The sequence below is a fragment of the Budorcas taxicolor genome, chromosome 18 (assembly GCF_023091745.1).
Source record: "Budorcas taxicolor isolate Tak-1 chromosome 18, Takin1.1, whole genome shotgun sequence".
Lineage (NCBI taxonomy): Eukaryota > Metazoa > Chordata > Mammalia > Artiodactyla > Bovidae > Budorcas > Budorcas taxicolor.
The window spans coordinates 59,156,235-59,168,514 of record NC_068927.1 but is presented as its reverse complement, the minus strand read 5'-3'; the positions used below and the strand labels follow the sequence as shown (position 1 = coordinate 59,168,514).

The following is a 12,280-nucleotide window of genomic DNA, read 5'->3' as shown; positions in this document are numbered from 1 at the left end:
GGTATCGAGAGAACAACATGGCCGCGCCCATAAGGATTATATGAAGGCGGACGCCATTTTCAAAAATTCTCCATTCCGTACAGCCAGGGAACGCACTAGGCAATCGTTATAGAGTTGAAGTCTTGATGCTGTTTCCCATTGGCGAGGGACCAATTAAAGAAGTGTGTAGACATAGTTCTAGGAGAAAAATAGCATTGCATAGCCTGAAAAATATCCTTTCTCTGTACTTTTCACACTGATTTAAAGCCCCTTTCTCACTATCTGGCCTCTTCCCTGTCAAGACTACCCAGGGAGTCAGATCTGTCAGGAGCCCAAAGGTGCAGAACGTGGCAGAGAACTCCTAAAAGCTTAGTGATTTCCTTAGTAATGAGAGCCTTTAAAGAACCTTGTGTGATGTTAATGAGGTGATTTTTTTAGAGGCCTAAGGCATTTCTCGTTTTACTGTTCTTGACTTCATTGTGCTTCACATATATTGCTCCCCGCTTTTTTTTAAAAAACAAGTTGAAGGTTTGAGGCAGCCCAGTGTAGAGCAAGTCTGTTAGCGCCATTTTTCCAACAGCATTTGCTCACTTCATGTCTCTGAGTCACATTTTGGTATTTCTTGCAGTATTTCAATTTTTACTATTATTATATTTTTATGGTGATCTGTGATAGTGATCTTTGATGTTACTATTAAAAAGATTACAAATCTCTGAAGGCTCAAATGATGGTTAGCATATTTTAGCATAAAAGTATTTTTGAATTAAGCTTTGTACATTAAAAAATATTTATTTTCATTTATTTTTGGCACTACTGGGTCTTTGTTGCTGCAAGGACTGCAGCAACAGCCCTTGAGGTGTTGAGGTGAGCAAGGGCTATTTTCTCATTGTGGTGTTTGCACTTCTCTCATTGCAGTGGCTTCTCTTCTTGCGGAGCATGGGCTCTTGGTGTGTGGACTTAAGCAGTTGTGGCATATGGGCTTAGTAATTGCAGCTGCCAGGCTCTAGAGCACAGTCATAGTAGTTGTGGTGCTCAGGCTTAGTTGCTCTGTGACATGTGGGATCTTCCTGAACTAGAGATAAGAACCCGCGTTTTCTGCATTGGCAGGGGGATTCTTTACCACCAAGCCACCAGGGAAGCCCTGTACATTTTTCCGGAAAAATAAAAAATATTGTTTGCCTCACTTTATTGAGGTATTTGCTTTATTGTGAACTTGAACTATCCCCAAGGTATGCCTGTCTGCTAAAATGTCTGTGTGAATTTGAATTCCTCAGTCAGAGGGCACATACATTACCAGTGTTGATAGACTAGAGAATGGCCAAATGACTCTCCAGGAGGTTGTACCAATTTGCATCACCATCCCCTATAATGTGACTCATCTCTGCTTCTCTCCAACCTCAACAGCAGTGTGCATTAGCACTGATTTGGATCTTTCTATCTTACCAATGAAAAATGTACCCATTATAGTTTTAACTAGAATTTCTCATTATAGACATGAAAGTGAAGTATTTTTAAGTAGGTTTCATAATGATTACTACTTTCCATTCTAATCTGTTCTGCCAACCCTGAATATTCATTGGAAGGACTGATGGTGATGCTGAAGTTCCAATACTTTGGCCACCTGATGTGAAGAGCCTATTCACTGGAAAGACCCTGATGCTGGGAAAGATTGAGGGCAGGAGGAGAAAGGGATGACAGAGAATGAGATAGTTGGGTGGCATCACTGACTCAATGGATGTGAGTATGAGTAAACTTTGGGAGATAGTGAAGGATAGAAAAGCCTGGCATGCTGTAGTTCATGGGATCACGAAGAGTCGGACATGACTGAGCAACAAGAATCTTTTCCACCATTCTGCCATTCAATGGCTGTTCATATCTGTCTCATCATTATTAGTGTATATTTCTTTCTTAAAAATTTGGATAATTCTTTTATATAGGAACTACAATCATTAGTCTATAGTAGAATTATGAATATATTCTCCTGGATTGTCCTTGTCTTCTGATTTCATTTACCTTGGATTTGCTATCCAAGGTAAATATATTCTCCTGGCTTATTCTTGTCTTCTGATTTCATTTACCTATCCAAGGTAAATGTTTTTTGTTTTATATAGTTGAACTATATAAATATAGTTCATATAAATATATAAATATAAAAAATAAATTTAAATGTATAAATAAATTTGTTTACTTATATAAATAAAGTTGAACTTATATAAATATAAAGTTTACTTATATAAATAAAGTCTTTAAAGCTTTTAACTATTTGCTTATCACTCTGGCATTTCCAACTCTGAGAATATATATGATGTTGTGAAACGTGAAATAAAATGGAGTCACTTATGTCAAGGGTGTTTTTTTCCTTAATGGAGCTAGGAGGCCATTAAGGTGGTGGACCTTACACACATCCCCACCAGGTGGAATCTTGAACTTTTCAACTGGGCCAACCACAGATATTTCAAGAACTCTGCAAGAACACCTGCGACTTGTCACAACAACGAACTTTTTCCACCCTCTAGTTACAGCCTTAGCAGTCAAGCATGTTCAGCCAACACTAGATCCTGCCTCCAACTCCAGTGAAAATTCTCTGTAATGCAAATCTCCCTTCTTTGCTTTTAAAACCCCCTGACTTTTACTCCCATGTGGGACACAGTTTGGTTGCTCCCTGAATTTGTGTGCCCCAAATTGCAAGTCTTTGATCCCAAATAAGTGCTTTCTGCCTGCTCATTGCTTCCTAGGTTTATTTAGATCGATGATGTATGTATTATAATGTATATACATATGCACACAAACACAATTATATTTATGTTTATATTTAATTGGATTTATATTTACATGAAATCTTGCCAAGGTTTCCTCTCTTCGCCTCTGCCCTCCACACTTCCATACCCACTCCTTTTCTTTTGCCTTTTAGGATTATTGTCTGTGCCTTAAAAATCCAAGGCCACTTCTCAACACAGTTGTTTCTTCCATTTCATTCTCTCTTCTTGCTCAGATGACTATTATATCTGTAGAGCAAGGTGTTTATAGCCCCTGGGTTTGACTCTGCGTAAAGGGATCCTCTTGGGGCCAGCTTCATACTCACCTGTGGATCATCTGAATCTAGGTGAGCAAGCTCTTCCTCAGGTGATCTACACCTAAGCTCCCAAATCCCAAGGGAGGCTGGCCTTGTTTGTCTTCCCTAGGGTGAATTCTCTGTAGTCCTAGCCCATAACCTCCTCTTACAATTCCCCACAGAATTGGAGGGTCCTGGAGGAGCTGTAGTCAAAGCTATGGTTTTTCCAGTAGTCATGTACAGATGTGAACATTGGACCATAAAGAAGGCTGAGCACCGAAGAATTGAGACTTTAGAACTGTGGTGTTGGAGAAGACTCTTGAGAGTTCCTTGGACAGCAAGAAAATCAAACCAGTCAATTCTAAAGAAAATCAACCCTAAACATTCATTGGAAGGACTGATGCTGAAGCTGAAGCTCCAATACTTTGGCCACCTGATGTGAAGAGCTGACTCATTGGAAAAGACCCTGATGCTGGGAAAAGCTGAGAGTGGGAGGAGAAGGGGGCAACAGAGAATGAGATGGTTGGATGGCATCACCACCTCAATAGACATGAGTTTGCAAAAACTCCAGGAGATAGTGAAGGACAGGGAAGCCTGTCATGCTTCAGTCCATGGGGTCACAAAGAGTTGGACATGACTGATCGACTGAACAGCAAGAGTTGCGTGGTTGGGTTTGTGGACTGTAACACTCTCTCTCTTCTGGCCATGGCGAGAGGCAGAACACCGAAGCTCAGAGGGACAGAGTCTGTCTCCTGGGTACTTCCCTCACTACAGCTCACGTCTGTGTATCAGGTCATACTTGCTGACTTTTCTCAGCCAGGAATAACCTCTGTCCAGTTTCATGTCTGGTCTCCTGAACTGGGCCCATGGGAGAGGATGGGTGGATGTACAGATCAGTCCTTGGCCAGAGTCCTGGTCCCTCCCCTACACTGCTCTGACCTAATGGGATTTACCCCTGCAGGCTACATTTTCCAGATATCTTTATTAGCTGGCCTCCCACTAGTTTCAGTTAGTTAGTCAAATGCTGGAGATTAAAGAAGTGCTCGCGATTCAGCAGCACAGATATTAAAATCGGAATGATACAGAGAAGATTAGCATGGCCTCATGCAAGAATGACACACAAACTCATGAAACATTCCGTATATTTTGGATTAACTGTCCCAAGAAAGTAGAAGAGGGCCCTTTCTGTACCAAGAGGTGACTTGAATTTACATGTTGAATGCTGTAATCAAGAATAAATAACTAGGCTCTACAAATTAAACCATCCTGCTTTCTCTTTAAAAAATACATCAAGGAAGAAAATGTAAAATCCAGGGTATTTATTTCTTCCCCTCTCTTTGCATTGTGCAGCCTCTCCGGCAGTGACTGCACCCCACCTCTGAGCTTCTCCTAACAGAGAAGACGTGCCATGGTTTTGGAGTATCTATTCACAGGAGACAAACTCCAGCTGCTCATCCTGGGGTCTATTTATCTCCTGCCTCATTACCAGTCTTGGGGTTCATCCCAGATCTTTCATTCTTGTTTCACTTCCCAAGCATTCCCATTCCCTTTTAGTCTGAAATGTATTTCCTTGTGCAATCATCAATTTGTAGACCTGAGTTATTTTGATGTTATTTTTGTGTTATTCCTGCTCCTTGCAGTTCCTTTCTAACTCCTATCCTTCCCATGACCCTGAAATCCTTCATGTTATCATAAATGAGGAGGGTCATTTCAGATTTTTTGCTTCAGATCCTCACTCTGACCCACTCTCCATTTCCTGAAATCTGCCTCATTGTGACTTTATGGCCACTATTGCCCACTTTTCTAGGTTACGCTTCTGATAATGGAAAAATCACCTGAAAATTCTGCCCAACTGGAGTTGCTGGCATTTTCCCAAGCAACTATACTTTCCCCTTTGTTGTTATTGTTCAGTTACTAATTCATGTACAACTTTGCAACCCATGGACTGCAGCACACCAGGCTTCCCTGTCCTTCACTGTCTCCTGGACTTTTTGCAAACTCATTGAGTTGATGATGCCATCCAACTGTCTTATCCTCTGTTGCCCCCTTCTCCTCCCGCTCTCAGCTTTTCCCAGCATCAGGGTCTTTTCCAATGAGTCGGCTCTTCACATCAGGTGGCCAAAGTATTGGAGCTTCAGCTTCAGCATCAGTCCTTCTAATGAATATTCAGGACTGATTTCCTTTAGGGTTGACTGATTGATCTTCTTGCAGTCCAAAGGACTCTCAAGAGTCTTCTCCAACACCACAGTTCAAAAGCATCAATTCTTGGGCATTCTTTACTACTGGAAAGACCAGCTTTGACTATACGGACCTTTGTTGGCAAAGTGATGTCTTTGCTTTTTAATACACTGTCTAGGTTTGTCATAGCTTTTCTTCCAAAGAGCAAGTGTCTTTTAATTTCATGGCTGCAGTCCCCATCTACAGTGATTCTGGAGCCCAAGAAAATAAAGTTTCTCGTTGTTTCTATTTTTTCCCATCTATTTGCCTTAAAGTGATGGGAATGGATGCCATGATCTACATTTTCTGAATGTTGTGTTTTAAGCCAGCTTTTCCACTCTTCTCTTTCACCCTCAGCAGGAGGCTGTTTAGTTCCTCTTGGCTTTCTGCCATTAGACTGGTATCATCTGCATATCTGAGGTTGTTGCTATTTCTTCCTGTGATCTTGATTCCAGCTTGTGATGCATCCAGCCTAACATTTCTCTTGATGTACTCTACATAGAAGTTAAATAAAGAATCCCGAAGACTGCATCCTCTGTGAGACTCCAAACTCCTCCCCTGGCTGTAGGGAATAACACTTTGAAGATGGTGGCCTCCAATAACTAGTTCAAATGGGTGGGATCAAGTTGTTTGCCTGATGAAACTATTGAATATACATGAACAAAGGAAATAGAGAAACCCTGTCATTCACCATGATAACTACTGGCAGCGAGTAACTTCAAAAATGCTAGTGAACGTGTATTTTGATATATGGTGGTCAGAAAGGTCAAGCTAGGACTCTGACACAAACTGGAAGTGGCCTAGAGAGATGGTTTCGCTGATGTTGCCACAGATATTTCACCCATACAGTGCTTGAGGGAAGCTGAGGTGATATAGCGTGGTTGTTTGGGGGCTTTTGCAGGCTCAGTGATGGGATGTCTGTTTGTGGCAAGTGGTGATGATTCTGTGGGGAGAATAATGGGGAAAGGAGTCTGAGAGTTGAATAATGGGTGCATCTCTAGAGTGAGTGATGGGAGTTCTGTGGGGTAGTGATAGGAGGTCAGCTGGGGTCATTTGCAGGATGAATGATGGAGGATCTGCGAAGTGTGTGAAGGGGGTGTTTTTTGTAGCTTAAATTGGATGATAAGTTCATTACTTTTCAACCTTGTATATTTTTTTATTTACTTTTGCTAATTGTCATATATGGTGTTACTGTAATTTTAAAATTACAGATGTACCTTAATATGAGTTTTTATTTTGTCTTTTCCTAATTCAGTTCAGTCACTCAGTCGTGTCTGACTCTGCAACCCCATGAACCGCAGCACGCCAGGCCTCCCTGTCCATCACCAACTCCCGGAGTGCACCCAAACCCATGTCCATTGAGTTGCTGATGCCATCTAACCATCCCATCCTCTGTCGTCCCCTTCTCCTTCTCTCAATCTTTCCCAGCATCAGGGTCTTTTCAAATGAGTCCACTCTTCGCATCAGGTGGCCAAAGTATTAGAGTTTCAGCTTCAGCATCAGTTCTTCCAATGAATATTCAGGATGATTTCCTTTAGGATGGACTGGTTGGATATCCTTGCAGTCCAAGGGACTCTAAAGAGTCTTCTCCAACACCACAGTTCGAAAGCAATTCTTCGGTGCTCAGCTTTCTTTATAGTTCAACTCTCACATCCATACATGACCACCGGAAAAATCATAGCCTTGACTAGATGGACCTTTGTTGACAAAGTAGTATCTTTGCTTTTTAATATGCTGTCTAGGTTGGTCATAACTTTCCTTCCAAGGAGTAAGCGTCTTTTAGTTTCATGGCTGCAATCACCATCTGCAGTGATTTTGGAGCCCAGAAAAATAAAGTCCGCCACTGTTTTCACTGTTTCCCCATCTATTTCCCATGAAGTGATGGGACCGGATGCCATGATCTTCGTTTTTTGAATGTTGAGCTTTAAGCCAACTTTTTCACTCTCCTCTTTCACCTTCATTGAGAGGCTCTTTAGTTCTTCTTCACTTTCTACCATAAGGGTAGTGTCATCTGCGTATTTGAGGTTATTGATATTTCTCCCGGCAATCTTGATTCCAGCCTGTGCTTCCTCCAGCCTAGCGTTTCTCATGATGTACTCTGCATATAAGTTAAATAAGCAAGGTGACAATATACAGCCTTGATGTACTCCTTTTCCTATTTGGAACCAGTCTGTTATTCCATGTCCAGTTCTAACTGTTCTTTTCCTAGGGGCTTGCTCATTTGAGGACAGTGAACATGTATCTTAAGAGGACCTTCAGTTCAGTTCAGTTCAGTCGCTCAGTCATGTCCTACTTTTTGTGACCCCATGGACACATCAGGTTTCCCTGTCCATCACCAACTCCCAGAGCTTGCTCAAACTCATGTCCATTGAGTCACTGATGCCATTCAACCATCTCATCCTCTGTCATACCCTTCTCCTTCTGCCTTAGTGGATGGTATTAGAGGACATGTGGGGAAGTGATTCATGGCTTGGGAGACTGTAGGGTTTGGGAATTGACTGAGAGTCTGGGAGCTTCAGGGACTGAAGGACTTGAGGGTCATGTTGTAGCACACCTGGGGGGCCAGTGAGTGGTAACAGGAGTTGGTAGCATGGGATGCTGAGGAGAGCTGAAATTGTGAGCATGTTGAGGCCAGTTGACTGGAGGTGTAGGAGACAGTGATGGGAGTTTCTGACTGCATTGCTTCCGGATGGTGAGTGTTGACAGTCTTTGGGGAAATGGTCATTGTTGGCTCTTCTTTGGGTCCCAGTGCATGCGTTAAAAGTCACTGACTGGCAGTTGAAAAGATTCTTGATGGGTTTCCATTGGAATGCCATATTTTGAGCCTTGTTTTGGGAATTATTTGAAGATTTGTGAAATTAGTAGCAATCAGATAGATTAATGATGTCAGAGCTTGGGCCATGTCAGTGACTCAGGGGCATTTCAGGATCCTCTGGCAGCCTTATCTTCAGTTCAGTTCAGTTCAGTCACTCAGTCGTGTCCGATTCTTTGTGACCCCATGAATTGCAGCACGCTAGGCCTCCCTGTCCATCACCATCTCCTGGAGTTCACTCAGACTCACGTCCATTGAGTCCGTGATGCCATCCAGCCATCTCATCCTCAGTCGTCCCTTTCTCCTCCTGCCCCCAATCCCTCCCAGCATCAGAGTCTTTTCCAATGAGTCAATTCTTCTCATGAGGTGGCCAAAGTACTGGATCTTCGGCTTTCGCATCATTCCTTCCAAAGAAATCCCAGGGCTGATATCCTTCAGAATGGACTGGTTGGATCTCGTTGCAGTCCAAGGGACTCTCAAGAGTCTTCTCCAACACCAAAGTTCAAAAGCATCAGTTCTTTGGCGCTCGGCCTTCTTCACAGTCCAACTCTCATATCCATACATGACCACAGGAAAAACCATAGCCTTGACTAGACAGACCTTAGTCGGCAAAGTAATGTTTCTGCTTTTGAATATACTATCTAGGTTGGTCATAACTTTTCTTCCAAGGAGTAAGCGTCTTTTAATTTCATGGCTGCAGTCACCATCTGCAGTGATTTTGGAGCCCCCAAAAATAAAGTCTGACACTGTTTCTACTGTTTCCCCATCTATTTCCCATGAAGTGATGGGACCGAATGCCATGATCTTCGTTTTCTGAATGTTGAGCTTTAAGCCAACTTTTTCGCTCTCCTCTTTCACTTTCATCAAGAGGCTTTTTAGTTCCTCTTCACTTTCTGCCATAAGAGTGGTATCATCTGCATATCTGAGGTTATTGATATTTCTCCCAGCAATCTTGATTCCAGCTTGTGTTTCTTCCAGTCCAGCATTTCTCATGATGTACTCTGCATAGAAGTTAAATAAGCAGGGTGACAATTTACAGCCTTGACGTACTCCTTTTCCTATTTGGAACCAGTCTGTTTTTCCATGTCCAGTTCTAACTGTTGCTTCCTGACCTGCATACAGATTTCTCAAGAGGCAGGTTAGGTGGTCTGGTATTCCCATCTCTTTCAGAATTTCACACAGTTGATTGTGATCCACACAGGCAAAGCCTTTGGCATAGTCAATAAAGCAGAAATAGATGTTTTTCTGGAACTCTCTTGCTTTTTCCATGATCCAGCAGATGTTGGCAATTTGATCTCTGGTTCCTCTGCTTTTTCTAAAACCAGCTTGAACATCAGGGAGTTCACAGTTCACGTATTGCTGAAGCCTGGCTTGGAGAATTTTGAGCATTACTTTACTAGCGTGTGAGATGAGTGCAATTGAGCATTCTTTGGCATTGCCTTTCTTTGGAATTGGAATGAAAACTGACCTTTCCCAGTCCTGTGGCCACTGCTGAGTTTTCCAAATTTGCTGGCATATTGAGTCCAGCACTTTCACAGCATCATCTTTCAGGATTTGAAACAGCTCAACTGGAATTCCATCACCTCCACTAGCTTTGTTCATAGTGATGCTTTCTAAGGCCCACTTGACTTCACATTCCAAGATGTCTGGTTCTAGATTAGTGATCACATCATCATGATTATCTAGGTCGTGAAGATCTTTTTTGTACAGTTCTTCCGTGTATTCTTGCCACCTCTTCTTAATATCTTCTCCTTCTGTTAGGTCCAGACCATTTCTGTCCTTTATCGAGCCCATCTTTGCATGAAATGTTCCCTTAGTATCTCTCAATTTTCCTGAAGAGATCTCTAGTCTTTCCCATTCTGTTATTTTCCCCTATTTCTTTGCATTGATAGCTGAAGAAGGCTTTCTTATCTCTTCTTGCTATTCTTTGGAACCCTGCATTCAGATGCTTACATCTTTCCTTTTCTCCTTTGCTTTTTGCCTCTCTTCTTTTCACAGCTATTTGTAAGGCGTCCCCAGACAGCCATTTTGCTTTTTTGCATTTCTTTTCCATGGGGATGGTCTTGATCCCTGTCTCCTGTACAATGTCATGAACCTCATTCCATAGTTGATCGGGCACTCTATCTATCAGATCTAGGCTCTTAAATCTATTTCTGACTTCCACTGTATAATCATAAGGGATTTGACTTAGGTCATACCTGAATGGTCTAGCGGTTTTCCCTACTTTCTTCAAATTGAGTCTGAATTTGGTAATAAGGAGTTCATGATCTGAGCCACAGTCAGCTCCTGGTCTTGTTTTTGTTGACTGTATAGAGCTTCTCCTTCTTTGGCTGCAAAGAGTATAATCAATCTGATTTCAGTGTTATCCATCTGGTGATGTCCATGTGTAGAGTCTTCTCTTGTGTTGTTGGAAGAGGGTGTTTGCTATGACCGGTGCATTTTCTTGGCAAAACTATTAGTCTTTGCCCTGCTTCATTCCGCATTCCAAGGCCAAATTTGCCTGTTACTGCAGGTGTTTCTTGACTTCCTACTGTTGCATTCCAGTCCCCTATAATGAAAAGGACATCTTTTTGGGGTGTTAGTTCTAAAAGGTCTTGTAGGTCTTCATAAAACCATTCAACTTCAGTTTCTTCAGCGTTGCTGGTTGGGGCATAGACTTGGATAACTGTGATATTGAATGGTTTGCCTTGGAGACGAACAGAGATCATTCTGTCGTTTTTGAGATTACATCCAAGTACTGCATTTCGGACTCTTTTGTTGACCATGATGGCTACTCCATTTCTTCTGAGGGATTCCTGCCCGCAGTAGTAGATATAATGGTCATCTGAGTTAAATTCACCCATTCCAGTCCATTTTAGTTCGCTGATTCCTAGAATGTCAACGTTCACCCTTGCCATCTCTTGTTTGACCACTTCCAATTTGCCTTGATTCATGGACCTGACATTCCAGGTTCCTATGCAATATTGCTCTTTACAGCATCGGATCTTGCTTCTATCACCAGTCACATTCACAACTGGGTATTGTTTTTGCTTTGGCTCCATCCCTTCATTCTTTTGGGGTTGTTTCTCCACTGATCTCCAGTAGCATATTGGGCACCTAATGACCTGGGGAGTTCCTCTTTTGGTATCCTATCATTTTGCCTTTTCATACTGTTCAAGGGGTTCTCAAGGCAAGAATACTGCAGTGGCTTGCCATTCCCTTCTCCAGTGGACCACATTGTCAGACCTCTCCACCATGACCCACCCATCTTGGGTTGCCCCGCAGGCATGGCTTGGTTTCATTGAGTTAGACAAGGCTGTGATCCGAGTGTGATTAGATTGACTAGTTTTCTCTGAGTATGGTTTCAGTGTGTCTGCCCTCTGATGCCCTCTTCAACACCTACCATCGTACTTGGGCTTCTCTTGCCTTGGGCGTGGGGTATCTCTTCATGGCTGCTCCAGCAAAGCACAGCCGCTGCTCCTTACCTTGGACGAGGGGTATCTCCTTACCACCGCCCTTCCTGACCTTCAACATGGGATAGCTCCTCTAGGCCCTCCTGTGCCTGCGCAGCCACCGCTCCTCGGGTTGCCTTATCTTCAGGCAGGAGATAATCAGTGATTCAGTGTCCTGATATGATACAGATCTGTGGGTTTTCCAGGTCATGGTGTGAGACTGGGTATGGTGAATTTAACTTTTATCTTTGTTGGAAAGGCTGGGCTATGTAGGGTGTCATGGATAGGCAGTGAAATGTCTAGTAGCTCAGAGTAGGCACAACAGACATGGCCACTCCAAAACTTAAGCTATCTGAAGGCAACAGGAAATGGAAATGGTGGTCATGTAGGGAACCACATGGGATAGTGGCAGTTTTGTGCAGTTTAGAATGAGGCACTTTTACTTCCTTTTTGGCCTTAAGGCCAGTTATGTAACAGCACTCAGCCTCCATTTCCTCATCCACAGAATGAGTATAATAATGAATGTAATAGTTAGCTGACAGGATTATGTGGAAATTAAACATGGTACCTGATACCTGACTTGTATTTTATTCACTGGTCACTACATGCCAGGAAGGTGCTAAGGGCTCAACCAGCTTCATCTCCTGTAAGTTTCAAAACTTAAGTCCCTCCTCAGATGCATGTTCACTGTCCTCAAATGAGCGGGTTTCATGAACCAATGATATAAAACCCAGCAGTAAAACCACACTTGGAGTTTAATGGTTACAAAAGTACTGATGCACATACATA

At 42.6% G+C, this 12,280-nt stretch overlaps 1 protein-coding gene and 1 non-coding gene across 2 annotated transcripts in view; both read left to right on the top strand.

Moving 5' to 3' along the window:
- Nucleotides 1-12,280, top strand: part of LOC128064019 (sialic acid-binding Ig-like lectin 10) — a 94,724-nt gene that overhangs the window by 50,496 nt on the left and 31,948 nt on the right.
- Nucleotides 4,071-4,178, top strand: LOC128064262 (U6 spliceosomal RNA). Its single transcript, XR_008200978.1, has one exon. It is a non-coding gene; the product is annotated as a U6 spliceosomal RNA (small nuclear RNA).